Below are 25794 nucleotides of genomic sequence, written 5' to 3'. Positions count from 1 at the left end.
AGACATAAGTTTTGGGTGGTACATAAATACGTTAAATAAAATAAATCAATTGATAATGTAATTCTGCTCTTGGAATCTTATTTTCTCTCTCTCTGAGTAGTTCTTCAAACGGGCCACCATGCAAGCACATCACTTGGAGCATGTGCAGGCAAGGCGTCAGCCTGGGCACTGCAGCCTTCCATAAAGATCAACTTTCAACATTTTAACGGGTGGGGAGCAGGCCGTGCCCTTCCTTCTAGACGCCCTGATTGATTGGGTTGTGTCTCTCCAGTGGTGTTTCTGCCTTTCCCACTCTTGCAAATGTCAGGGGAACATCACTTTTCTAGCCTCCATACGTTTTCTGCAGGGAAGAAAAATAAACCAGGCAAAAGAGGAAGCAATGTAGAACACAGACGTCAGTGATTGTTGTTGAAGGTTGTTAATTTTCACCCCCAGTAGGTAAAGCAGCAGAGCACTAAGGAATGAGCACACACTCCCGTTCCAGAGTAGGTAGCAGAGGATGGTCTAGTTGTTGCAGCTCTTTAGAGAAAATGCATGGAGATTCTTGTTGAACTGAATACTAAACATTGATTGGTGAAGTACACTTGGATAGGAAAGCCTAACCCTAATCTAAAGGCCAACATGATGAATAGGTAAGGAGGGAGACAGATGTTTCCATCGGTTCTCTAAGAGGAAAGGAAGGATTGAGTCTCATCAGCACAGGAAGTGCGGAAGAGTCAGATCAGGGCTCATAGAGTAGAGGCAGATAGAAGAGTTGAGGGAGACCCCCACTCACGACCTCTACTCCCAATGCCCCTAGTGGTCATCATTAGGATAGTTGGTGCAAGAGGTCGATGCACTGGAACTCCATCTCCAACAATTGTGACTGTGTGATTGGAAAGGCTGGTGCTACACAACCAAACGAAACCCCCCTCCTCTCTCTGGATGAGCTGTTAGGGCACCCTTTGCCTCTTCCCAGGAATCTTGCTGGCCAGCTAATTGCTCAGCTAGGGAGGCGTCTGCAGTCAGTGACATCTAGGACAATGAGGACTAGTCATCCTGAAGAGGTGATAACGCACAATGTAGCATTACAGTGTAAGGACTGGAGGGAGGACTAGGCCTCGCTTAGAGCCAAATCAAAGGGACCAGCTCAGAGGAGCGGGCGGGATTCCTGGCTCCACCCCCAGCAGAAGCTCTGGTCTCCTGGTGAGTCTGTCCCAGGAGGAGGAGGAGGAGGAGGAGGACCCCGAGGAAGAAGCAGGCTGAGAGCTGCTGGGGAGATGGGAAGAAGGCCTCAGCCTGTGAGGAAGAAGGACCAGGACATCCGTGCAAGGCCTCCGGAGGGAAGTGGTTCTTCTGTGCGGATCGCTGGGGATCTGCATTGCCAGGTTAATGAGACCTCTCTCTGGTCATCTCTTTGATGAAAAGTTCTTGCTGCACCACTTTTCCTTGGAATCCGAAACGAAATCCTGGCTGCTCTGGGTCTGCCTTCGGCACCTGCCTTTGGAGGCCGAGGACTGCTCAGCCCTTGGGGGAGGGTTGGGCCCCTTAATCCCCCACCCCCAGGCACCGGATATGGGGAGCGTGTTTCCCCACATCAAAATAATACAGTGGATGGTGGCAGCAGCCTCCTGGGAAGCCCTTCCGGACAAGGATCCCACCCCAGTGAGGGAACTCCTCCCCGCTCCCCCTGGGCCTCTGGCAGGAGTCCTGACACACACACAGGAGGAAAGGGATCTGGCTTGGAAAGACCGGCTTCTTCCTGCCTGAGGGATGGTGAGTCCTCCTTGCTGCCTCTCTCTGTGGGCACCAGCCAGAACTGTGGGCAGCGAATGCCTTGTGCTGAATCCGTGTTGCCGTCCTGGTATGTTTTAAAGGGTTTCTTAGGGGGGTGGGGACAAACCATCCATCCCAGAGGGAGATAACTAGGAGGAGGATGGAAGGCACAGACAAGACCGAAGATCGGAAGTCTCCGTGAAGCCCGAGCTGTCCATTGATTGGAGTTACCACATCTCGAAGTCTGCGAGACCTTTAGACTAACACTAGTGTCATCCGAATCTTAATTCTGAGATTGCCCTGGATGGACAAATGTTTCCAGGAGTCCAGATCTGCTGGGCTTGTGCCACCCCCACCCCTCATAGCCCACCAGGAGTGTAATGAAACTCCCTGGTTCTGCTTACTTCCCAGCACCGCAAAGACAGGGGAGTTGCTGAGCATCCATCAAGGCCCTTTCCATGCCTGGTGGGTCAGCAGCGGTGCAGCCACCTCCTTGACGAGAGCTGCTTTCTGTCGGTTTGGTTTACCTTTGGGGGGCTTCATCAAAAGGGAAGGTGGATTCTTCATTGCTTCCTGTGTTTGAAGCGGTGTCTGTGGTTAGGTTTACCCTCACAACAAGCCTGTGAGGTAGGTTAGGCTGAGAAATAGGTGACTGGCCCAGAGTCACCCAATGAGCTTCATGGCTGAACAGGGATTTGAACTCGGGGCTCCCCAGTCCTAGTCCAACTCTACACCACACTGGCTCCAGTGTGGACAGCTATCGGATGCAGAAGTTGGCCATTCCTTCTCCTTGTCGCCTATGTGAGGAGGTGTGTCAAGCTGCACCTTTTCAGTCACTTCCCCATTGTAGACTTCTTGTTAGTCTTGTACTGCACTGTCTCAACACTCGGTCCCAGTTTGTATGTTTCTGGAAGAGTGTGCTTGTCTGTGGCTGGATCCCATACCGCTCAAGGAAGGGATATACAGGCGGACCTCAGTATCCGGGAGGGTTCCATTCTCCGCTACAACCGCCTATTCCGAAACGGCATATACCAAGGCATTAAGTCAATGAAAAAATTGCTGGGGAAATGGCCACAGAACCTTTAAAAGAGTGAAATAATACACCCTATTGTGCTCTGCGGGCACCCAGCTAGCCATGTGGGATGTGCACAGAACTACAGAAGTGTCGTCCGGCACTGGGAGGAGTGTCTCTTTAAGGGGGGGGGGTGGTAGTACTTACCCCCCCCCCCACCTCTGGCGCTGGTGCTTTAAAAAATCTTCTTCGGGCGACAGAGTTCCTCCCTGCCGCCCCTGCCCCCGTCGTTCTTCAAGCCTGAAACGGAGAAGAGCAAGCGGCAGAGACGAGCGCGCGCATCGCACAGGGCACATGCACGCCGCTAGCTCTTCTCCATTTCAGGCTTGAAGAACAACGACGGGGGCAGAGGCCGCAGGGAGGAACTCTGTCACCCAAAGAAGATTTTTAAAAGCACCAGTGCCAGAGGGGGAAGAACGGCGGGGGGTGGGGGAGGATTACCACCACCCCCTTAAAGAGACACTCCCCCGCCCTTCCGAACTTCCGGACCGCCGGAATTCCGAACCGGTCCGGAGGGCTTTTCAATTCTGCCTGTACCGAACCTTGAACACTACTACTAGCCATCCACCCACCCACCCCCGCCTTAGTCCTTTCCATTATTCAGCGGGAGGTTTTTTTGCAGAAAATAGTGTTTTTAAAAAGTAAATGAGCTCCCTTTTACAACATGGCAGCTGGAAATGTTGTTGGAGGATATTTTCGGGCATCTCCATACCGTGGATACATGGAGATTAACCATTTCTTTTCCGTGTACGCTGAGGTCGGGTGTCAATTGCCCGACCATGGATATGCTAAACTGCAGATATAGGATCCATGGATAACTGGGTTTGAATTCAACCGGAGGACAACTTCAGCTATGCCCTTTTAATTCCACAATGCTCCCATGATATCTGTAAAGAAGATCCAAAGCAGGCCCAGGGAATGAATGAAGGGGTTTCCTTTCATATCACCATCTCTGGGAGGGCTATAAAGGGTTCTGCTTTACAAGCAAGCCCTGTTCTCCATGGATCCTCCTCCTTCATGGCCAGGAGGCACGTTGGTGCTGGCCCTTTCTGGTCCTCTTCATGCCACCTCACTTAGCGACTTGGACAACTACGGAGCAAGAGAGGGTGGAGGGGGAGAAAAATGACACAGCACCGACAAAATGAAGGTGGAAAGGGGGGTGGGTGGGGAGAATTATCCAGGTGCTGGTAGATTTTTCTCCATGTTGTTATTGGTATATTTTCACAAAATAGATTTGGTGTTGCCTATTTGCTAACAACAACAATACCAGCTCACTGACTTCTAGCAGAGGTTTTTACTTTTTAATGGCATATTAGATAGATAGATAGATACCCATGGTATGCTTATAAAACAACTACAAATGGGAGAATCAAGAAATCCTACAAAAGATTAACAGTTGCTAGAAAATAATAAAACATTGGTCACATACAGTACCAATCAAAGACTTAACTAGCAATTGCTAACAAGAAATAGAAATAGAAACTAAAACTTCAGGAAGAACATACGCATGAAATAAAAAACTGACGTAACCACATAGCATTAGAGCAAAACTTCACCACCTTATATGTAATAGATGGAGATGGATCTGTCCAAAGATAAGAGACACAAAAGTCTTCTAAGCATCCTGGAGAGGGTGCCAGACAAGGAGATATCAGGGAGGGTCTTAACTCTCTGTAAAACAGACAAGGGGGGAGCAATACATGTTGGATGGTTTCAATCTGCCTATAACCACAAGGGCAGATTCTCTCTTCCCTAGGTATACTCTTTATTCTCCCCGCCTGCACAACCGACGGGAGCAGGTCATACCTTGCTCTAAAGCAGGGCTGGGGAACATGGGCTGTCCAGCTGTTTTTGATCTGGGATCATGGAAAGCTCGTGTTGCTTTTCATTATCCAGGATTCTCTGCTTCAGAGCCTGTAGAGCTTGATTATGGCTCAACAAAACCAGATAATCCATGGAGAATCCCAATGAAAGAATTTTAGCATGAATTGCCTGGGCCCAAGAAGATTGAAAACTATCAGCCAAAATGGCCAAAATCCATCCTTGAGGAAAGAAGTTTAGCTTAAGCCAAAATGCTAGGATCAACATCCAAGCTCTAGCCTCAATTCTCAGAACACCCACATCAAATCTCAATGTCACAGAATGAGCACATCTTGGTGCTCTTAGTATTGTCCTAAGAAATTGATTTTGCACAGCCTCCAGGGGTTTATAAGAAGGATAGGGGCCCAACTGCGTGCCATACAGTGCCTGACTCCTAGCTTTGGTCTCCCTGGCTTCTCCGAGAGAGGGCTGAGAGAAATTCCTGCCTGCAGCCTTGGAGAAGCTGCTGCCAGTCTCTGTAGACAATACTGAGCTAGATGGACCAATGGTCTGACTCAGTATATGGAAGCTTCCAAGGTTCCTAAGGAGACAGCATCCAACAGGGATGCTTTCGACCAGTGTTTCTCAATGTTTTTGGAGTCAAGGACCGGTACATTATTCATGCACAGTTTCCTGGACCAGCAGTTAGTGAGGGGGTTGCCCTCCTCAGCCCCAACCCCACCCCCAGGCACCTCCCAAAAAACAATTTTGGGCAGTTCTCTGGAGCTCATTTCCAGGCGGCTCTCTCCCAGATAATGTTCATTTCAAGGAAGTGAGATGAATGTTATCCAGCAGGAAGGGCTGCCTGCAGATGAGCTCCGGAGAGGTCCCAGTGGCCCCTGCCAGCCCAAAATTGGTTTTTTGGGGGGTGATTTTTATTAGTGATGCCTCATAGATGCCTCACAAACCAATGCCTCACAAACCAGCACTGGTCCACGGACCAGTGGTTGAGAAAGAGTGGTTTAGACTTAATGAAGAATTAGACAGAGAAAGCAAGAGTGTGTTGCTGTGTTGAAGAATTGGTGGCTTTGGAGATTACAAACTTGGTTCGGGGGTTACCAGCTCGTGCCACTTTCACCCTGAACTCTAACTTAAGCGAGGTGCAATGCAGCATTGGCTGCTAGGTGCCATCCACCAAAGTGAGAAGCACAGAGACTTGCATCGACCAGCATGCCTACCAGGCGGAGGAGAAAGGTGTGTGGGTCTGCTGGCCCTCCCCTCCGCTCTGCTCTTTGGCAGCACAGGCTTGCGCGTGGGCTTCTTGTATGTTACTGTGGATGACACTTGCACCAAACCATTCATGGTCTTCTCTTTCATCTCCCTGACGCACCTCAAGGCTGTCAGACAGATCAAGGAGAGGGACAGTACACACTTCTTTGCTTGTAACAACAGTTTCTAACTGAAGTTGAGGATTCCAATAGAAAAGGCTCTCTTCTAATGTGTTCCTTGGGATTCTCGCTACTGAGTTTTGCATGGTGTCAAGACATGCTGCTCTGTGCTGGATTGACACTTCTTCCTGCTCCGTCTGTTGTTTCTCATGTGGTACAAACGTGGTCACATCTTCAAGAGAAGTGTAGTTTTGTATTCCACAGCAGAGCTAATAATAGTCGCTTCCTTACAGTATTTGCAATTGCAGACCTAATTCAAAAGTAGGGATGTGCATCGGTCCGGACCGGTACCGAGGGGGGAATCTACCTTTAAGGGCGGGGTGGTGGTGGTGCTGCATGCATGCTGCTCTTACGGAGACTTCCGGGCAACGATGGGGGCAGGGGCGGTAGCGTTCCTCGCTGCCGCCCAAAAAACTTCGCTTTAAACTGCAGCGCCGGAGGGGGAAGAGCGGCGGGAGGGGTAAGTTCTACCCCTCTAAGTCCCGCCCTTAAAGTTTTTTCTGAGGTGTGAATTCTCATTCTATCAGAAGTTTTTTCTGAGGTGTGAATTCTCATTCTATCATAGCAAATGAGATTTTTTTCAATTAAACAACTCTCATGACCCCACTTTCACTTTTTCACACTTTCCTTTACTATGAATAATATGAGGAAGTAATCAATTTAGCACACTTCACCTTATGAAGACAAACCTCATACAAATAAATTCACCATAATTCACCCCTCTGCCCAATCACTCTTAAATTGGGGATGGGTGGTAGCCTCCAGCCATCAGGCACTATCTACCAGCCCACCCCACTCCTTTGGGGCAGATCCACTTTCTGCCCCCAATCTGCCCCAAAGACACCCAAACTTCAAAAATTCTCAAAAAATCAGCCCTCTGCCCAATCCCCCTGAAATTGGTGTGGTAGCCTCCACCCATGAGGCACTACCACCCCACCCCACTATTTTGGGGCAGATCCACTTTCTGCCCCCAAACTGCCCCAAAGTCACCAAAACTTCAAAAATTCTCAAAAAATCACCCCTTTGTCCAAACCCCCTGAAATTGGGGTGGTAGCCTGCACCCATGAGGCACTACCACCCCACCCCACTATTCTGCCCCAGCCCCCACTTTCTGCCCCAATCTGCCCCAATCTGCCCCAAAGACATGAAATTTTCAGAAATTTACCAAAAATCAGCCCTTTGCCCAATCCCCCTGAAATTGGGGTGGTAGCCTGCACCCATTAGGCACTACCACCCCACCCCACTCCTTTTGCCCAAATCCCATGCTATGCCCCCGAACTGCCCCAAAGTCACTAAAACTTTAAAAAATCGCCAAAAATCAACCATGAACCGAATCACCCGAATTTTTTGTGCCCGAAATTCAGGTGATTCGGCTCGTGCCCGAAAAAATTCGGGGGGCATCGGGGGTGATTCGGTTCGGCCCCGAATCACCTGAAATTGTTTGTTTCGGGCACAGATCGTTCTGTGCCCGAAATTTTTTGCACATCCCTAATAACGATCTGGTTTTCCTAGATCACAGATGGACAAAATCAGTATTTGGGTGCCTGCCTTCCTTCCTTCCTTTCTTCCTTCCTAGAGCTCTGGTTTGGTGGTCTGTGTGTGAGTTGGTGTTGTGGGGAGAAAGGGACTGTGGCAGAAAATATGACGGGGTAACACCTCCCCTGCAGTCATTGCACTGGTTGCCTATTCACTTCCGAGCTCAATTTAAGGTCCTGGTTCTGACCTTCAAAGCCTTGCAGGGCTTGGCGCTTGTCTACCTACAGACCTGCCTCTCCCTTGCCAGTTACATCCCATCCAGTTAGTTCATCTCAGATGGCCCTTTTGTCGGTCCCTGATTTCCAAGAGGTTTGGGGCTCTAGGACCCGGGAAAGGGCCTTTTCGGTTGCTGCCCCACTTCTTTGGAACACTCTTTCCCTTCAGATCTGTCTAGCTCCTTCCTTACTGATCTTCAAATCTCTGTTGAAGACTTTTCTTTTTCACCAGGCTTTTGCCCTGTATTTTACTTATTTGTTTTTTGTTAGTTACTTTAGTTTTTAATTTAGAATGTAATTTTTAATGTTGCCTGGTCTGCATGTTATTGTGCACCACCCGGAGTCTTCTGAGTGGGCGGTATATTAAATGTTTCAAATAAATAAATAAATAAATAAATAAATAAATAACTGGCTTCCGGGGGCACCAGAGCAGGTTGAGCATGATGGGTGCTACCCACCACTCAACCCACAGAGCAATTGGAAAATCAGGTGGTTTTTAATGATTTCTTTTTAATTGTGTCAGAGTCATTTCAGTCCATTGCCCGACTGAGCCAGATAGAATTACATATGGTGAGAGCTAGTCTCTCCGTTGGTTTTCTGGGAGGACTAGTCTTCCCATTGGTCAGCCTTTTCCTTCCCACTGTCAGCAAGGTGCCATTCACATTTCCAATGTCTTCTTTGTGGTTTTATTGCTGTGTTACAGTCCTATAATGTTGCATGTGTGCCATGCAAAAATAGCTGTATTTTCCTATTGTGGAGTTTTCCTTGAGCAAGCTAATAAGACTGCTCCCCCTGCTGGTGGCTTTGCGCAACAAACAGCTTCAATCCTTTATTTACCTTTTCAATGCTATCTGCCCAAGCCGAAGCATTTTACTGCAGTTGTAGCGTATAACTGGGAAGTGCCATGAAGAGAAGAAAAAAGTCTTCTTGTCTGAGGGAAATATGTGACTTTCATTTCTCAGCACTGTTGATAATATGCTTTCAGTCCTATTGCTAACTATCTGGTTTTGCTGGATCTCAGGTGCAGAAAGGCAGAATTTGGGTGCCTGCCTTACTTGAGTTGTGGTGTGTGGGGGGTGGGGTGGGGTTGACTCAGAAACAACAGCAAAAAAGTTAGGGTTGAATTTTTCCTGTACTAGTAACTTAGGGTTGACCTTCTGACCCAGGAAATATTCAACCCTAACTTTGGGTTGACCTACTGACAGCAGTCACCAGCATGCCCACCAGGAGGCAGCGTAGAGCACATCGGTGGCTGCTGGGCCTTCTCCATTCTTCCTCTTCTTCACTCACTGCTGCATTGTTCAGCTGGTGGGGGTGGCAGTCTTGGTAGCAGGATTCTCCCTTGCTCCCTCCCTCCCTCCCTCCCTCCAAGCCAAGAGCTGATGCCCCAAGCGGAAGGAAACTCCGAACATCTGCCTGGCTCCCCCCAGACTCTCTGCTTTTAGTAACAGCAGGTCTCTCTGCCTCTCACTTCCACTGGCTCTCGTTCCTGTGCTTGGAGAGGAAGAGACCCAGAAGAAGCGAGGGATGGAGGGAAGGAGGATGCTGCTGGCTGGAGATGAGTGTGGAAGGTCAAGAACAGTCCAGTTTTTTAAAAAAATAAGTTACAAACTTAGATGGAAATCCTGTACCCTTTTCTAGCTCCATTATGGGGGAGGGAGGGAGTGTCCCAGTAGTGGGCTGTGAAGAGCCTGCAGCTTTTGCAGATGGCTCCGCAGGAACTCCCCCAGGAGTGACTCCATGAAGGGCAAGCCCCCCAAATGGAGATTCTGGAAAGAAACCGTCACATACAGCCAACTCTAGCTCCAGCTCCACCTCCCGTGGGACTTCGCAGACTTCCCGCCAGACCTCGGGGAGGCTTGGAGATGAGATCTTGGCCAAACCTGGGATCTCACGAAGATTGCTCTGTCTGCTGGGGGATTTATAACAGGCAGGTGGCCTGAGATGAGAGGCCAGACTGGGAGGAGGGCTCAGGGGCAACAGAGCCCTATGACCCCTAGGAGACCTGGCAGTCGGCAGAAGGCAAATGAGGGGCTTGTGAACATAACAAGTCCCTCCGCGGAGGCTGAGGTCCCAGCTCCAACAATTCTCTAAGCCCCACCTGCCCCCAAAGCCCCCAGTTCGGGAGTCGAGAGCGCACACCTGAAGAGGGACGAGGGGCCATGCTTACAGGCTTACAATCTCACGTCCAAGCCAGACACATCTTGGACTGAAAGGAAACTGGCCTCCCCACCACACTACCCCGCACCTTAAGGGTCCCAGTGAATATGGGCTTGTGGGCCAGCCCCCACCAACAGGCACAGTTACCATCCACATCCCCAGTCAGCTGGTGTGACTCCACAGACCAAGACATGGGTGACAGAGCATTCCTTCCTCCCCAAAGTTTTGCCCAGCAGCCAGGCGAGGTTTTGCCATTTGGCAGCAAGCCGGCTGTCTTCCCGATGGATTATTGACTTGTGCTGTAACCAATCAATGGTAGCCAGCCTTCATTCCAAAAGACGGTGTCCCACCCCTCTCTGTTTCTTTTTCCATTCCAGGTCTGAGGACTGCAAAGCAGAAGAAAGAAAGAAAGGGCGGAGGCCAGGAACCATAGAGCAGAGGGCCTTCCTCCACCCAGCCCAGGACATTCCCCAACACTTGCTGGGTTGCCATGATGCTCTGCTCTAGATGAGCTTCCGTGGGCTGGATCACCAGCCCTCCTCACACGATGAGATCTAAGATTTCTTCCTCCAGCAAAATGAAGCCAGCTCTTCCAATTCATCTAATAGCAGCAGTCCTGCACGTGGCTGTGTCCAGAGTCAACCAGCTGGACCCAGGGACGCAGGGATATTCTTATTGAGCTTTTTTTCTCCTGCGCCACAAACTCCTGCTGCCTCCACTCCCGGGGTCCTTGTCTCATTTGAGACCACTTCAGAATCTTTTCTATGTAAGGATGCCACAGTTTTGCTTTGTCATAATATGTTCTATGACGAAGGGAGAATTCAGTGTCAACTGAAAATCACCCGGTTGGCACATCCCTACTTCTGTCTCTCAGGGAGAATGCAGAAGTGGGAAAGGGATCAGAGCAGAGAATGGGTGCTTCCAGATCCCATATGGGGCAAATGCCTCTCGCAGAAATGTCCTGGGCTCTGGGGAGGAAGGCCCTCTACTCAATGGTTCCCTACCTCAGCTCTTTCCCATTTTCTCCACTACAGTAGTCAGATCTGTAATGGAAGAAGAGTCGGGGTGGGTGGGTTTAAGGACTTTGATTCCCATTTGGAATTAACAAACGGGGATTCAGCCAGCCTATATGAATAATGAGAGATTAGCATCTCCCAAAGGGAAGCGACTTCTCGCCAAAGGCCTTTTCATTCAGACCCACAAGTCTGCAAGGTTCCCAAGCACTAGCTGTCTCACCTTCCCCAAAGAGTCACCCCCAGTCCCAACCATTCCCCAGGAGCCTGGGGTACCTCCTCACTGATGGTGACTCTGGATACTGCCGGGGAGCCCCCCTGCGGGAGTTGGAGGTGGCGCTGGAGTTGGCTCAAGTGTTTCTGTTTAAAGAACCTCCATCTGGGGGGCTTGCACTTGGTGGAGTCACTGGTGGGGGAGGTCTTAAACAGCCGCCTGCAGCAATGGCAGACTCTTCACAGCCTAGAAGAGAGCAGGGAGAAGGTGAGAAAGTGACCCTTAAGCAGACATTGGCAGGAGAGGGGGCCAATGGGGCAGGGAAGGAGTGCAGAACAGAAGGAGGGGCAGCAATACAGGTAGCCCAATAGGCTTCCAGATGGTGCACCATCCTCCTTCTGGCTGAGGAACTGGGCCGAGACAGCTGCTCCAACGCTTTGGGGCAGAGACCTTTGACATGTGGGGTGCAGTTCTGATAAGCCCAGCTCAGCCAGATGATGTTAGAGCTGGGAAAGGTGCAGAAAAGGACCATGAAAGAGCTGAGGGGTGAATGAAAACCATTTAACCAAAAGGCAGTCCAGTTTTCAGGCACTGCATGACACCTCCTATCTGTACCAGGCCTATGAGGGGCCCGTGCCCAGGCTCACTTTAAAAACGAATGCAACTACAGTCATGGACACGGATGACGTTGGAGCAGCTGTCTCGACCCAATTCCTCAGCCAGAAGGAGGATGGTGCACCACCTTGAAGCCTATTGGACTACCTGTATTGCTGCCCCGCCTGTTCTGCACTCCTTCCCTGTCCCATTGGCCCCCTCTCCTGCCAATGTCTGCTTAAGGGTCGCTTTCTCACCTTTTCCCTGCTGTCTTCTAGGCTGCGAAGAGTCTGCAAATATTGCAGAAAGTTCTTTAAGACCTCCCCCACCAGTGACTCCGAAAAGGGCAAGCCCCCCAGAGAGAGGTCCTGGTGACGAACCAAGAGGGTTGAGCCGACTCCATCGCCACCTCAAACTCCCTCAGGGGGCACCCCGGCAGTCTCAGGAGTCACCATCGGTGAGGAGGTGCCCCAGGCTCCTGGGGAATGGTTGGGACTGGGGGTGACTCTTTGGGGAGGGTGGGACAGCTGGTGCTTGGGGGCTCAGGAGCCAGCCTGAATTCCAAGAAAGGGAATTCCCGTTGCTTAATTCCTCATGGGAATTCAAGTCCTGAATCCCCCCTCCCTTCCCATTCTTCTTCCCTACCAGGTTTGACAACTTTCCTTGAGGAAGTGGACAGAGCTGAGGTAGGGAACCATTGAGTAGAGGGCCTTCCTCCACAGAGCCCGGGACATTTCTGTAAGAGGCATTTGCCATATCTGGGAGCACCCACTCTCTGCTCTGATCCTTTTCCCAGTTCTGCAGTCTCCCTGAGAAGCAGCAGCTGCAGAATATTCCATGGAGCGGGTGGTGTCCCCAGAAAGGAGTTGAGAGCAGCCCACCAAGTAAGGGTGCCCGGTCCATTTCCAGGAATGCACGGAGAGTCCTTCCATTCCTAACAGTTCAGTGCTTCTAATTTTCAGGTCATCCTTGTCTGGACCCAGTTCTTGTCCGCCATTACGGAAGATGTCAAAGACGTCAGGTCGTTGGGTGGTCAACTCCATTCCTATGATAAGGACGAGGCCATGGAAGCCGTACTGGTGAGTCAGATGCTACAGAGAATGGAAGGGAATGCCCAAGCGAGGGCTCAGTCCAGAGTGTGTGTTTGGGGATGGAGCTATCCCAAGGAAGTCCGTGGGTAGTGACCAACTCTCTTCTGCTCTTTGATCTCTGCTAGGAAATTATGGAGGATGTCAAAAAGCATCCGGACCCTGGGTTCCTGCTGAGGTTATGCATGGACACCGTCACGGAACTCATCTGTGTGCCCTCTCCCTGGGCATGCTTGCGGCCAGCGGTTTGTGCTGGCTGCTCTTCCTTCTATTGAATGGCCATGAGGGACATAGTGTTTGGCCCTTTCTGGCCCTCTTCATGCAACCTCGCCAAGGTTCCTGGACAACTCCAGCCCAGCCATGGCCGAATGTGTGTGTGCCCCCCTCCTGCATGGCCTCAGTTCCCTGCCCATCCATTTCCTCCTTGCCCGGAGAGCTTCTGCAGGCTGGATAGGAAGCAACAGAGAGTCTGTCCTTCTGCCTTCTCCATTTGATCCCTTACTCCTTATACAACAAAATGGAGACGTCCATGTGCCCCTGTCCCCGTGGTGGGCCTATGTTGTTAATTCAGCACCTGCACACAGTATGGCAGCAAGCAAAGGGCATACCCACAGGATAGTGCCGGCCAAGACGGCCATTCATGGGGGGTGGTCGAGGTGTTCTTTTGGATACAATGCTCTTGCTATAATCAGGCGGGATTCCAAGAGGGATGGCCACCCCACTCCAGAACTCTAGAAAGAACTTGAGAAAAGACCTTTCCAGCAGGCCAAACAAATTGTGCCAGGGAGGTTTCAGCCTGGGACGAGGTACTCTTTGAGCAGGCAGTTGCAGGACAGGGTTGAATGAGACTGCTCTCCCTCCTGTTCTGGAACATCTTCCCTGAGTGGTGCGCATCATATATATGCTTTCATCCAAGAAGGGGACCCTTACTTAATGAGCATGAGGCAATATGCGTGCAGCCCCTGGACATGCCAGCACAGCCGCCCACTTCTGGCATATAGAACAAGTACCCTGTCTTTGGCGGGCCGGTCATGGCTGCATGGGCATGCACAAGGCGTTTCAATCAGAAGGCAGAACATAGTTTCATTTGCATTGAAGCCATCACTACTGCCTCACGGCTAACCTTCAAGAGGATAGCTTCCAACAGTCACGATTTAGACCTCATAGATGTGCATAGAAAAGGCAACAGTGTTGACGAATTTGTGGCTTTGGAGATTACAAAATCGTTTCGGGGGTGTCCAGCTCCTGCCACATTCTTCCCCAAATCTAACCTAAGCGAGCTGGGCTGCAGCATTGGCTGCTAGGTGCCTTCCACCAAAGTGAGAAGCACAGAGGCTTGCATAGACCAGTGTGCCTACGAGGTGGAGGAGAAGGGTGTGTGGGTCTGCTCGCCCTCCCACCCCCCACCCCCACTCTGCCCGTTGGCAGCACAGGCCTGCGCATGGGCTTCCTGCATGTTACTGTGGATGAAACTTGCACAAAACCATTGTGATTCCAGTATGAAAGGGTCTCTTCTGATACGCTCCTGGGGATTTACGCCACTGAGTTTAGTGTGTTGTACAGCCATGCTGCTTTCTGCTGGATTGACACTACTTCTTGTTCTGTCTGGTGTTTTAACAAACGTGGTCACATCTCTAAAAGAAGTGTGGTTATTATATATTCCACAGCAGAACTAATTGTTGGGGTTTGTCATTATTTAGCAAAGCGCCAAAAGGAAGCTATCCACACCATTTACAGAGTAGAGTGCAGAGTTGAGTTGTTGCCGTTATTTGAAGAACACGCATGGAGATTGTTGTACAATCTAGATTAAAATGATTTATTGGTGAAGTACATTTAGATAGGAAAGACCTAGTCCTATCTATCAGCTACATTATGAATAGGAAGGGAGAGAGAGATGTTTCCATCTACTCTCTAAGAGGAAAGGAAGAGGACTGACTCTTTACTGGAAGTACCTGAGGAGTCGAGGCAGGGGCCATAGAGTAGAGGCAAGAAGGGACAGGTAAGGAGACCCTCACTAACTACCTCTACTCCCAATACCCCAAGTGGTCATTAGGAGAGCTGGTGCGAAAGATTGATGCACTAGGACTCCATCTCCAACACTAATAGTAGTAGCTTCTTTACAGTAAGTGCAGTTTCTGACCTAATTCCAAAGGAACATGGGAGTCTCTTGTGCAGAGTTGAATATCTCTCTCTCTCTCTCTCTCTCTCTCTCTCTCCATCAAAGTTTCATGGTCAGCATCAAAACTTCCACATGATCTAGAAAGCTGGGCTTTGGGATGTGTTCACGACCATCTAACTAGCCTGGGACAAGTTTATCCTGTAGCAGAGGCCTGTACAGAGCAAGCCAGGCTGCACATGGGACATCTCAAGCTGTTTGATGTGGCTTGTCATGCACTGAAATCACGCTTGATTGTGGAAGACCGGAGTGGACTTCAATGTTCTAATCAAAGACATGCATCTCTGCGGGCACAATACAAGCGGGAGTTGCTATTCTCTTATAATGAGCCAGCCCTATTGGTATCCTAGGTATATTTTGGTGTACTTAAGCTTTGCCCATATATGGCAAAGCTTTTCTTCAAGCAATTCGGAGTGTGAAAGGTCAGACCAGATACTGGTGGTCACCAGGGAGCTGTTGCTGAAAATGGCCTCCTAGGATCTGATCTCCATCTTGCTGCTAACACTTAGAAGCATTGTGTACAGCTTGACAATTGCACTGGGATTCTCCATGTCTCCTGCGAATGGGCTTGTGGAGATTTACAATGTGGCTGCTGCATTGCAATTTCACCAAGTACACATGCACAAACCCAGTGAAGGTCATTCACTTCAAGGAGGCTGTTGTTCGGGTTTGTGATTATTTAGCAACGCACCAAGGAAGCTACCAGGCATTGGAGAAGATCCTTTCTCTTCTGCTTCTGGTGGAGAAGGAATGCCCCATCCTCTTCTCTTTTGTATTTGCATGCCAGGGTAATAGGAGATGTTTCCGAGTTCCTTCACCTCTCTTTCCTTGTTCAGGTGCTGTCCAGTCTCATGGCTGCCTTCTTTTTCCTCACATGTAATAATCAAGTCAACAACCAAAGTTGGGATGTAAGTCCATCTATTGTCTCTGAATCTGGAATATAGGCAGGGGTCAGCTTTTCCTTCCATCAACCCCTCCTTAAGTAGTAGTTGATTTAGTTTCTCATTCCACACTCTGGCTGCTTGTTTGAAGCCATAGATGCTCCTTTCTGGTTTGGACACAAGCCCCTTTTTTCTAGGTACCTCCTAGCCTGGTGTCTGTTTCATGTAGATGTCTTCTTCGGTTTCACCATGAGGGGCAGTGTCCTAATTGAAGTGTATGTCACAAGTGGTGCAAAGGTCCCATTGTAGTCCTCACCATAGATCTGGGAGTATCCCTTGGCTACTTGCCGTGGCTTGTAGCACTCTACATCCCCTTCTGCAACCTGCTTGACTCTGAAGACCCACTTGCATCCCACAGTCTTTCTTCCTGCAGGTATTGACACAAGTCTCCAAGTCTCCTTTTTGTGCAGGGAATCAATTCCTTCGAATGCTGCTTTTCTCCATGTCTCACCTTGTGTCAGCTGGCATCTTTTCTTTCTCTTGACATGTGGTGGGTTCTTATAGCTCTCCTCCTTTGGTCACAAGTGAGAACCTTTTGGGTGGAACCCCTTTGTGGGGCCTCTGGCAGGGCCTCAGTTCTGCCTCAGGCTGTGCAGCCCCTTCTGAATCTGTATCCCCTTCTGAACCTCCTTCTGGTCATGGCACAGATTCTTCTCTTGCATCATGAGACTCCACTCACGTGGTTCCTCTTCCACCTGCATCTCTGGCACAAGTTCTGGCACATGACCTTTAGTTGGCCCTTGTCTCTCATCAAAAGACACCACATTGCAGATCCTGACCTCTCCATTTGTAGGATCAAGGGTTCTCTATCTCTTTTGGCCAGGTGCCTATCTAACCAACACTCCCAGTTCGCATTTGCGATTGAGTTTGGTTCTCCTGGCCTTTGGGACGTATGCATAAGCCACTGATAAAAACATTTTGACATGCTTTAGAGAGGGTTTGTGCCCAAGCCATCCTTCAAATGGTGTCTTGTCTATTGCTTTGCCTGGCAATCTGCTTTGCAAGGACTTAGGAACACATAGGAAGCTGCCATAGACTGAGTCAGACCATAGGTTCATCTAGTTCAGTATTGTCTGCACAGACTGGCAGTGGCTTCTCCAAGGTTGGGAGAAGGTTGGGGACCACCCTGGTTGCATATGAATGGGAGACTAGCACTGTAAGAGATTCCCCTTAGGGGATGGAGCCGCTCTGGGAAGAGCAGAAGGTTCCAAGTCCCTTCCCTGGCTCCTCCAAGATAGGACTGAGAGAGATTCCTGCCTGCAACCTTGGAGAAGTCACTGCCAGTCTGTGTAGACAATACTGAGCTAGATGGACCAATGGTCTGACTCAGGAGATGGTAGCTTCCTATGTTCCTATGACATCAGAATGTATTAGTTCCAAAGGACGCTGTGACTCTGTGTCTGTGCAGAAAAGCTGGGTCTTACCCCTTGATTAAGTAAGCAACACTGAGCCCTTGTGGCAGCTTCTCTGCATGACTCCACTTTAAAGTCCTTACTAAGGCCATTTTCCCCAAGCTCATTTATCACATGGATTTGCCGATGTGCTAGTCTTTTAGGCCATATGGTAGAATGGTCCTTGTGTTTGCATGAGGCTGCAAGCCTGGCCTGTTCAGTTACACAGTCCAATTGAAAAAGCACATCTTTACGCATATAGGCTGTCATAAGGAAATCATCCTTCTTAGCTGATGTAGCAAACTTTGTCCTCCAAAGTCACTTTGCAACCTTTATTGACTCCATCTCCCACAGAGCTCAAGTTACTCTCCATATCAGGGACTAAGAGGGCATCTTGGATCAAAATCTTTTCCATTTCCCCATCCAAATGCCTACAATACAGTTCAGCAGTTCCTCTCCTGGCTGAATAACTACTGTTCCCATCAGCAACCCAAACAGCAACTTTGTCATTTTTGTCTGAATCGATCAACAATTGAGGGGGATTCAGGGTATTTGGGGTAGCGCCTGAATCAATAACAAAATCATTCCTGTCATTCCTGGTTGCTACATTGAAAGACTTGTCTTTTTTATTCTCTCTCTCTCTCTCTCTCTCTCTCTCTCTCTCCTCTTCTTTCATTCCAGCCTGCTGTTTGCTTCTCTGTCTATGAAAAACACTTAACTTCCTTTCTATTGTTGAGCCCCTGGTGGCGCAGTTGTAAAACTGCTGCCCTGTAACCGGAAGGTTACAAGATCGATCCTGACCAAGGGGCTCAAGGTTGACTCAGCCTTCCATCCTTCCGAGGTCGGTAAAATGAGTACCCAGAATGTTGGGGGCAATATGCTAAATCATTGTAAACCGCTTAGAGAGCTTCCAGCTATAGAGCGGTATATAAATGTTATTGCTATTGCTATTGTGTCAACAGACTGAGAGTCATCTCTGGAGCTATGGTAATCAGGTTTTCCTCCTCTAGGATTCTTTCTGCAGTTGCCGCCTTCAGGATCTGGGCAATTAGTGTTCAAGCCTGGAGCATGTGCCTTTCCTGAGAGAAGTCCACCATCAAGTGTGTCATGTTGTCACTCACTTTGGGGTTCAAAGGCAGGCTGGAAGCTGGTGCCATTGGGACTCTGAAGAGCAGACATTAGGAAACAGACTTCCCCAAGACTTCAAATGCCATCAGGCAATGGCTATGCTGTTCAGCATAATATCAGTTGTCAGTTCTACAGCCCTATGGAAACAATGTAGCTGCAGCTTATAACAGCAAGCAATGTTGGTATCCAAGCAGTTGTGGAAAGCTAAACAACACTTGAGATTGACCCTCATGGTTGCCCACTCGCCCTTTTTAGGACAGGGAACTCCCTCTACTTGTAAACCTCATGAGCTGGTGAGGCCTCAGCCGTTAAGAGTTCAGAAAACTTTTGCTCTCCACCTGAAAGAGACATCCCAATTCTCAGAGAAGTTTAAGGTCACCCCTTCAAACCTTCACACACACTTCACTCAAGGCATTTCCAGACTTCTCTTCCTTGGGTTTGCACCCAAACGGACCAACTCCAGCATCCATGAACTCATTCTTCTACCTGAATATTGGCCCTCCAGCTATGACTGATGCATGGCCTCCAAGTGGGTTTTGGAGTACAAGTCCTCCCGGCCCAGCCCCTGCCAGTAAAAATATTGGTGGCCAGGAGAAAAAGGGGGCCCACCTACAACTATAAGGCTATCATTTACTTTTTATAAGAAATAAATAAAATTTTCAAAAATACATAAGTGGAAAAAAGGTACAATTAATTTTTTTTGCAAAATAAATGTATATTTTTAGTAATTACAGTGTACATATATTGTACATATTACTGGCAGTGTACAGTACAGGTTGTTATAATTGAATTTTAAAATTTTAAAATTTTTTAAATAAATGGTGGATATTTTTAAATAGTTTGCTTGTACTGAACATTTTACACATTAACAGATAGTTCAAAAGCATATTTCATGCAGTCCACTATATTAAGAGCATTTGTTTGAGTTCACTAGATGATTGTGCGAATCTGTCAATAATTGCTTCTGCATCCTATTCATCTAACAATTCCTTTTCAATGGATAGCAACATGTATGATTCCAAGTTCTCCTCAGACAGTGAATTTCTTAGTCTTGTCTCTATGATATTTAGCTTGGAAAATGTACCCTCACATTGGACTTGAGTAACTGATAGTGTTGCTGATGACTTTATAAAGTTCATAAAGGTTATCATATGACTTGTCATGAAGTCTGTTGGATGCCAGAATTTTTAGTACACATGATGGGCAAGTGCTACAAATTTTATACTTGTTGCAACTGGAATCCATATTCTCACCATCATTAAGCAATAGCTTTAATACAGCAAAGTTCAAAGCAAAAGAAAACAATTCCTATATTACTTGATCTTTGCTGATTTGTGGAGACAGCTTAATAATACCTTCCAATGCTTCATCTTCAAGGCCCATCTCTGCAATAGTTTTAAACTTTGCTGGGTCCAAGCAGGATAAATCTTTATACAACTTTTTGTGTTGTACAAAGCATGGATCTAGTGACTGGACAATGCAGTCCAATATTAGGTTAAACACATTTACTCAAAAATCAGCTCGAGAATCTGAGGAATTTCCTTCATCATCTATAAGCTCATCTGCCATTCTTTTCTTCTTCCTCTGCCACTTAACTGGCAATGCTGTTTCCAAAAAGTCAATTTCCAATGTTTGATTTTCATCCATATTCAACTGTGAAATTTTGTCATTACATTTGTTTACAAATTCCAGTGCATTGCTGTGAACGTTATCAAATGTTCTTGTCTGTTCCTTGTTGTTGCTGAATCTACTAAACTCCATGCAGTAAACATATCTAAACCACTTGTCTGTAAATAACTTGATAACGGGGTTTCAAATATATACAAGTAAGTAAATGCTGTCAATATTGTTTCATACTTTAGAAGATTTTGAAGTAAAACATTTGCTTCTTGTTTTGTTTTTGCATCAAGCTTGTCTGAATCTTGTATCATTGATAAGCAGGTCAATAGATTTACAAAAGTACTGACAGCGGCATCATAGGAAGCTGCCTTAAAAAGTGTCAAACCGTTTGACACTATACAAGGCAGCTTCCTATATTCCTACTAAGCTACTCAACAGCCAGGTAAGAGGGCAGGGAATAAGCATGCACAGGATCATAGGAAGCTGCTTTATACTGGGTCAGAACATTGGTCCCTCATGCACCATCACCATGAGTATTGTTGCTTGCTTCTTGATTATTTGTGGCGGAACTGTACATTGATGTGGATGGTGGTTGTGGTATTATAAAATCTGTAATAGACCTGCATCGCTTGGCTGATTCCTGCCTTTCTGCTTCTTGTCGCTCTTTGCGTTTCACTGATCCAGATTTATGTTTTTTCTTTTTTCTTTTTCCAAGTCAAGCCACTGAACACAGCTCCCCAGAGAACCCTGTCTCAGAGGAGGCACTTCCTGAAGGCCCAGCCAGGGGGTTGCAGATTTGGAAGGGGCAGGAGGAATTGAACAGGGATTATATGGGACCTGTGGGAGTGAATGATGAAGAGGTGGTGGGCTGGAGGGGCAGAAGTCACCCTTATTAAGCCTGATCTGGTGCAAAAGAAGTAGTATTTGCCAGGCAGGACTTATACGATCCAGGGAGAAGAAGTAGGCCTCAGGCTTCTGAAGAGTAGACACTACACCTACAGAGCCCCAGCCCACAGCAAACGGTCCCAGAGACATCATTGCAGAGCGTTTTCTTACTGCAAGGGGAGCATGCTGCGGAATTCCTTGCTGAATTTTAACACTCCACAGTAAATGATAGCCTTGTAGTTGTGGGTGGGCCCCCTTTGTCTCCACTGTATATTAGTGATGTGAACATGGTTCGTCCCTGGGTCCGCCTCTTAGTCAATCAAACAGACTCAGTAGGAATCATTTAGAGGCTTTATCGCTACTGCAGTCTAGCAATAGGTAATCAATAGGCTCACGCTCTCAAACCGATTACAGTTTGGTTACAGGTGCGTCTTACATTCATACAAACAATCTGAATGATGCTAACACCCTAGACACAGTATACGTGACAATAAAATGGTGGTCCAAGTATCTAGTACGCATGCGAATGATTCATTGTTCATCTGGTGACTACTCCTCATTTGGTTAAATCCTGTTTTCTTAACTGTCAGCGATAAACAGTGAGAGCCTTGTGAGAACCAAGTTTCATAGATACAATTTAGTGGAGAGAGATAATGACGTTGATCACGAGAGGCAGTGATGTCCCTGAGCTGGGCTGGGGTTACTTTAAGTTAAGTTGAGGTTTTCTAAGTAAAAGGGGGTTTCTTTGCTTTTCTAAACACATCATTAGCAATAGCAATAGCAATAGCAACAGCAATAGCACTTACATTTATATACCACTCTATAGCTGGAAGCTCTCTAAGCGGTTTACAATGATTTTAGCATATTGCCCCCAACATTCTGGGTACTCATTTTACCGACCTCGGAAGGATGGAAGGCTGAGTCAACCTTGAGCCCCTGGTCAGGATCGATCTTGTAACCTTCTGGTTACAGGGCGGCAGTTTTACCACTGCGCCACCAGGGGCTCATTAGGGTCACAGTATATTAAAAATATGAATTAAATACATACCTTTTATAGAACACATAAAACACAGCAAGCACGAGGTGAAGAGCTGACGAAGCACACTCAAACGGAGGAGGCCAACGCAAGGAAAATATTTGCTGTCTGTGCAATGTGGGGGCATGGGCAATAGCGCGCAGGTCGAGGGCGTAGGGGCTGAGCAGCGACTCGTGGATGATTTGCTCGAGGGCCAGCTGCATGGTGTCACTCAGCAGCATCTGGCCCATGATGGCGAGCGGGGGTGGCGGCAGCGGTGGCAGCAACTGACCCAGGAGGCGGCAGAGGCGGGCAGGGGCCACGGCAGGCAGGCTGCCGGAGGCTCACCAGCGCCCTCTGCCCTCGGCCAGGCACCCCTGGCTGGCTGAGCGTAATATTCTTAAATATAAAGTATCCTCAAAAAATGATTTTATTAAAAAAAATTATTAAAAGAGTAATACGACGTAAATTTTAGTAGCATACAGTAATAATATTGGAACTTCTATTATATTTCCAAACTACTAAAAGGTCATTAACATTTTTAACATATTGTCTAATGTTTAAGGGGGCCCACTTCATCGGGGGCCCATGGGACCCACTTGCCATTGGGCAAGCTGACACCCTGGCCAGTCCGCCACTGGCCCCTGCTCTCGGGATCAGAACTGAATCCGAATCTATAGGACCTTTTCCATACTGGTTCTAGCTTGTGAGTGGTCACGTGTCAGTCCTTCTTCCTGCTCGGCACCAATGGACCTGGGTCAGTTCTTCCCTCCTGCCCCTCTACATCTCCTCGCCCCCTTCCCGTTCTTCTCATTTCTGCATTGCAAGTTAGACAAGTGGAGCGCAAGTGGAGTAAGACTCACTTCAAGTCCTATACATTGCAGTCTCTCAGACCCCACAATTCCTGCCGTGTCTGATACAGAGCTTTCCAGTGACTCCTCTTCTGTGATTCAGTTGATCAGTTTCAGTTTGTGACTCCTGAGGATGAGGATGCGCTGCTTGAAATGGTGCAGCTACCACCTCTTCTCCTGACCCTTCTTCAACAAGGCTTCTACTAGCTCCAGCCTGTCTTATATTTTTATTCATTTATTTATTTATTGTTAAATGTATATACCGCCTTTCATTCAAACAATCCCAAGGCAGTTCACATAGAAAAATTAAGACAAGACTATAAAAAGACACAATCAAAATATTAAGCTAAAATATACAAACATAAATATGATTTAAAATACAGGCATAAAATAACCAAACCAAAGACAAAGAAGCAGCAGTAGAGACCATCATATAAAAAGCCTGGGTAAAAAGCCAAGATTTGGCATGCTTTCTAAAAACTGTGATGGAGACCGAGGAGCGAACAGGGAGAGCATTCCAGAGTCTGGGAGCAACCACAGAGAAGGCCCTGTCCCGCATGCACGACAGCCGAGCCTCCCTCCTTGTCGGCAGCCCCGGAGCAGAGTCTTGGAAGAAACTGATTATCTAGACCCATTTCAAACTGGCTTTGGGGAGGGCTATGGGGTGGAGAATGCCCTGGTCTGCCTGATAGATGATCTCCAATTGGCAATTGACAAAGGGAGTGTAACTCTGTTGATCCTTTTGGGTCTCTTGGTGGCTTTCGATACGATTGACAATAGTATCCTTCTGGAGTGTCTGAGGGGGTTGGGGGTGGGAGCATTGCTTTGCAGTGGTTCCGCTCCTACCTCTAAGGCAGATTCCACATGGTGTCCCTTAGAGACCATTGCGCTTCAAAATCTGAACTCTCGTATGGTGTTCCTCAGGGCTCCATATTGTCTCCAAAGTACTTTAACACCTACATGAAACCACTGGGAGAGATCCTCAGGAGATTTGGTGCAGGGTGGTATCAGTGTGCTGATGACACCCAGATCTATTTCTCCATGTCAACATCATCAGGAGAAGACATAACCTCCCTAATTGCCTGCCTGGAGACGGTGATGGACTGGATGAGAGATAAGAAACTAAGACTGAATCCAGATAACATGGAGGCTCTTACTGTGCCTCTTTGGAAACCGGGTGTGTGTGTGTGTGATTTTGATCTGCCAGTCCAGGGTCACACTTTGCCAGAAGGAACAGGTTCGCAGTCTGGGAGTGCTTCTGGATTGAATCTTCTCCTTGGTGTGTCCCAGGTTGATTTCTATCAGTTTCAGAGGTGATTTCTATCAGTTTCAGCTGATACGCCAGCTGTGTCCATTGCTTGAGATAAATGACCTCTGAATGGTGGTCCATATGCGGCAACATCAGTGATACATATGCTGGTAACCTTCAGACTTGACTACTGCAATGCGCTCTATGTGGGGCTGCCTTTCTATGTAGTCCAGAAACTGCAGTTGCCAGGTGGGTCTCTGGGTCATCTCGGAGGGACTATATTACTCCTGCATTAAAAGAGCTACACTGGCTACTTATAAGTCCGGGGCAAAATACAAGGTGCTGGCTATAACCTATCAAACTCTGAACAGGTTCTGGTATTTAAGAGAACATCTTCTTTGCCATGAGCCCGACTGCCCATTAAGGTCATCGGGAGAGGTTCAGCTGCAGTTGCCACTGGCTCATCTGGTGGCTACTATTAGGAATGTGCATGGAACCGGTGAGTCCCTAAGTCCCTAACTGAGCTGCCTGACCTGGTTGCGGAGTTGGCCTTGGAGTGGCCCAGGAGGTTGTTGTTGGTGGGGGGCTTCAAGGTCCATTTTAGGACACTATCCAGCGGCATAATCCCAATTATGGTAAGTGAAATGGTATTCTTATAGCACATAACCATCCCACCTCCCTGCCCACATCCTCACATCTGCTCCAATTTGTATGAGGGCACTGTGTGAGTGCCCTCAATTGTATGAGGGCCAATTTGTATGAGGGTCCAGTTATTCCTCCATTTTGACTTGAAATACATACGCTTATTAACATGACTTTGCAGCAATCATTGCCTGTTAAGGACATTCATGTTTTGTTGGGGTACATCCCCAGCAACTGGAATCTAGCATTACATCAAGAATGGTGGATTCTTCATGCTGGAGGGAGTGGCCCCAAGGATTATAATACAGCACTGAAAGGAGAAATTTACTCCTGAATTGCAACTTTGGATAACTGATATGTGTTCCTAGTCAGCATTTGAACTGGATTGTTGCCCCCCGACCGACTGACTGAAAGGTAAAGAAGAGAAATATTTGAATCCTCACTGGTATGTTTTTCAGACTATGGGAAACACCTATATCAGGCAGCAGCGATATAGGAAGATGCTGAAAGGCTCATACTGCGTGGGAGATGGCCATGGTAAACCCCTACCAAAGAAAACCACATGGCTCTGTGCTTGCCAGGAGCCAACACAGACTCGACGGCACAACTTAAGGGATCTTTTCTTTTTCTTTTTGCTTCTTTCCTCTTCCTCCCCCACTTTCAGTAATACACAGATATAATTGTTATCCTTGATTATGTTATATACTGTACATACTACTTTAAACTTATTTGAAATAAAAGAGAGAAATTACATTGTGGTTTGAAGGCCCTACATCACTTGTTAGAATCCAGAACACCTCAATTCTAAGCTTTTAAAGGTCTAGAATTCCTATTTGATGGCATAAACGTAAAAATCTCAGTAGCAAGAGACCAGTATTGGAAGATTAAAAAGATGTTTCCTATGTGGTGTTTTTTTTTGCCTATTTGAGTATTTTTGTCAGGCTAAGTCATGTTTTACACATGTCAAGTTACTTATTCCAAAATAAAATGAACACTGTGCA

The 25794-nt window shown here is 47.7% G+C and overlaps 1 long non-coding RNA gene across 1 annotated transcript; it reads left to right on the top strand.

Moving 5' to 3' along the window:
• The first annotated feature begins 700 nt into the window (after positions 1-700).
• Positions 701-25794, top strand: LOC128345388 (uncharacterized). Its single transcript, XR_008316426.1, has 4 exons — positions 701-1367; positions 10364-10752; positions 12770-12886; positions 25252-25794. It is a non-coding gene; the product is annotated as an uncharacterized LOC128345388 (long non-coding RNA).

The sequence above is a fragment of the Hemicordylus capensis genome, chromosome 2, assembly GCF_027244095.1.
Source record: "Hemicordylus capensis ecotype Gifberg chromosome 2, rHemCap1.1.pri, whole genome shotgun sequence".
Lineage (NCBI taxonomy): Eukaryota > Metazoa > Chordata > Lepidosauria > Squamata > Cordylidae > Hemicordylus > Hemicordylus capensis.
This window is presented reverse-complemented; position numbering and strand designations above follow the sequence as displayed.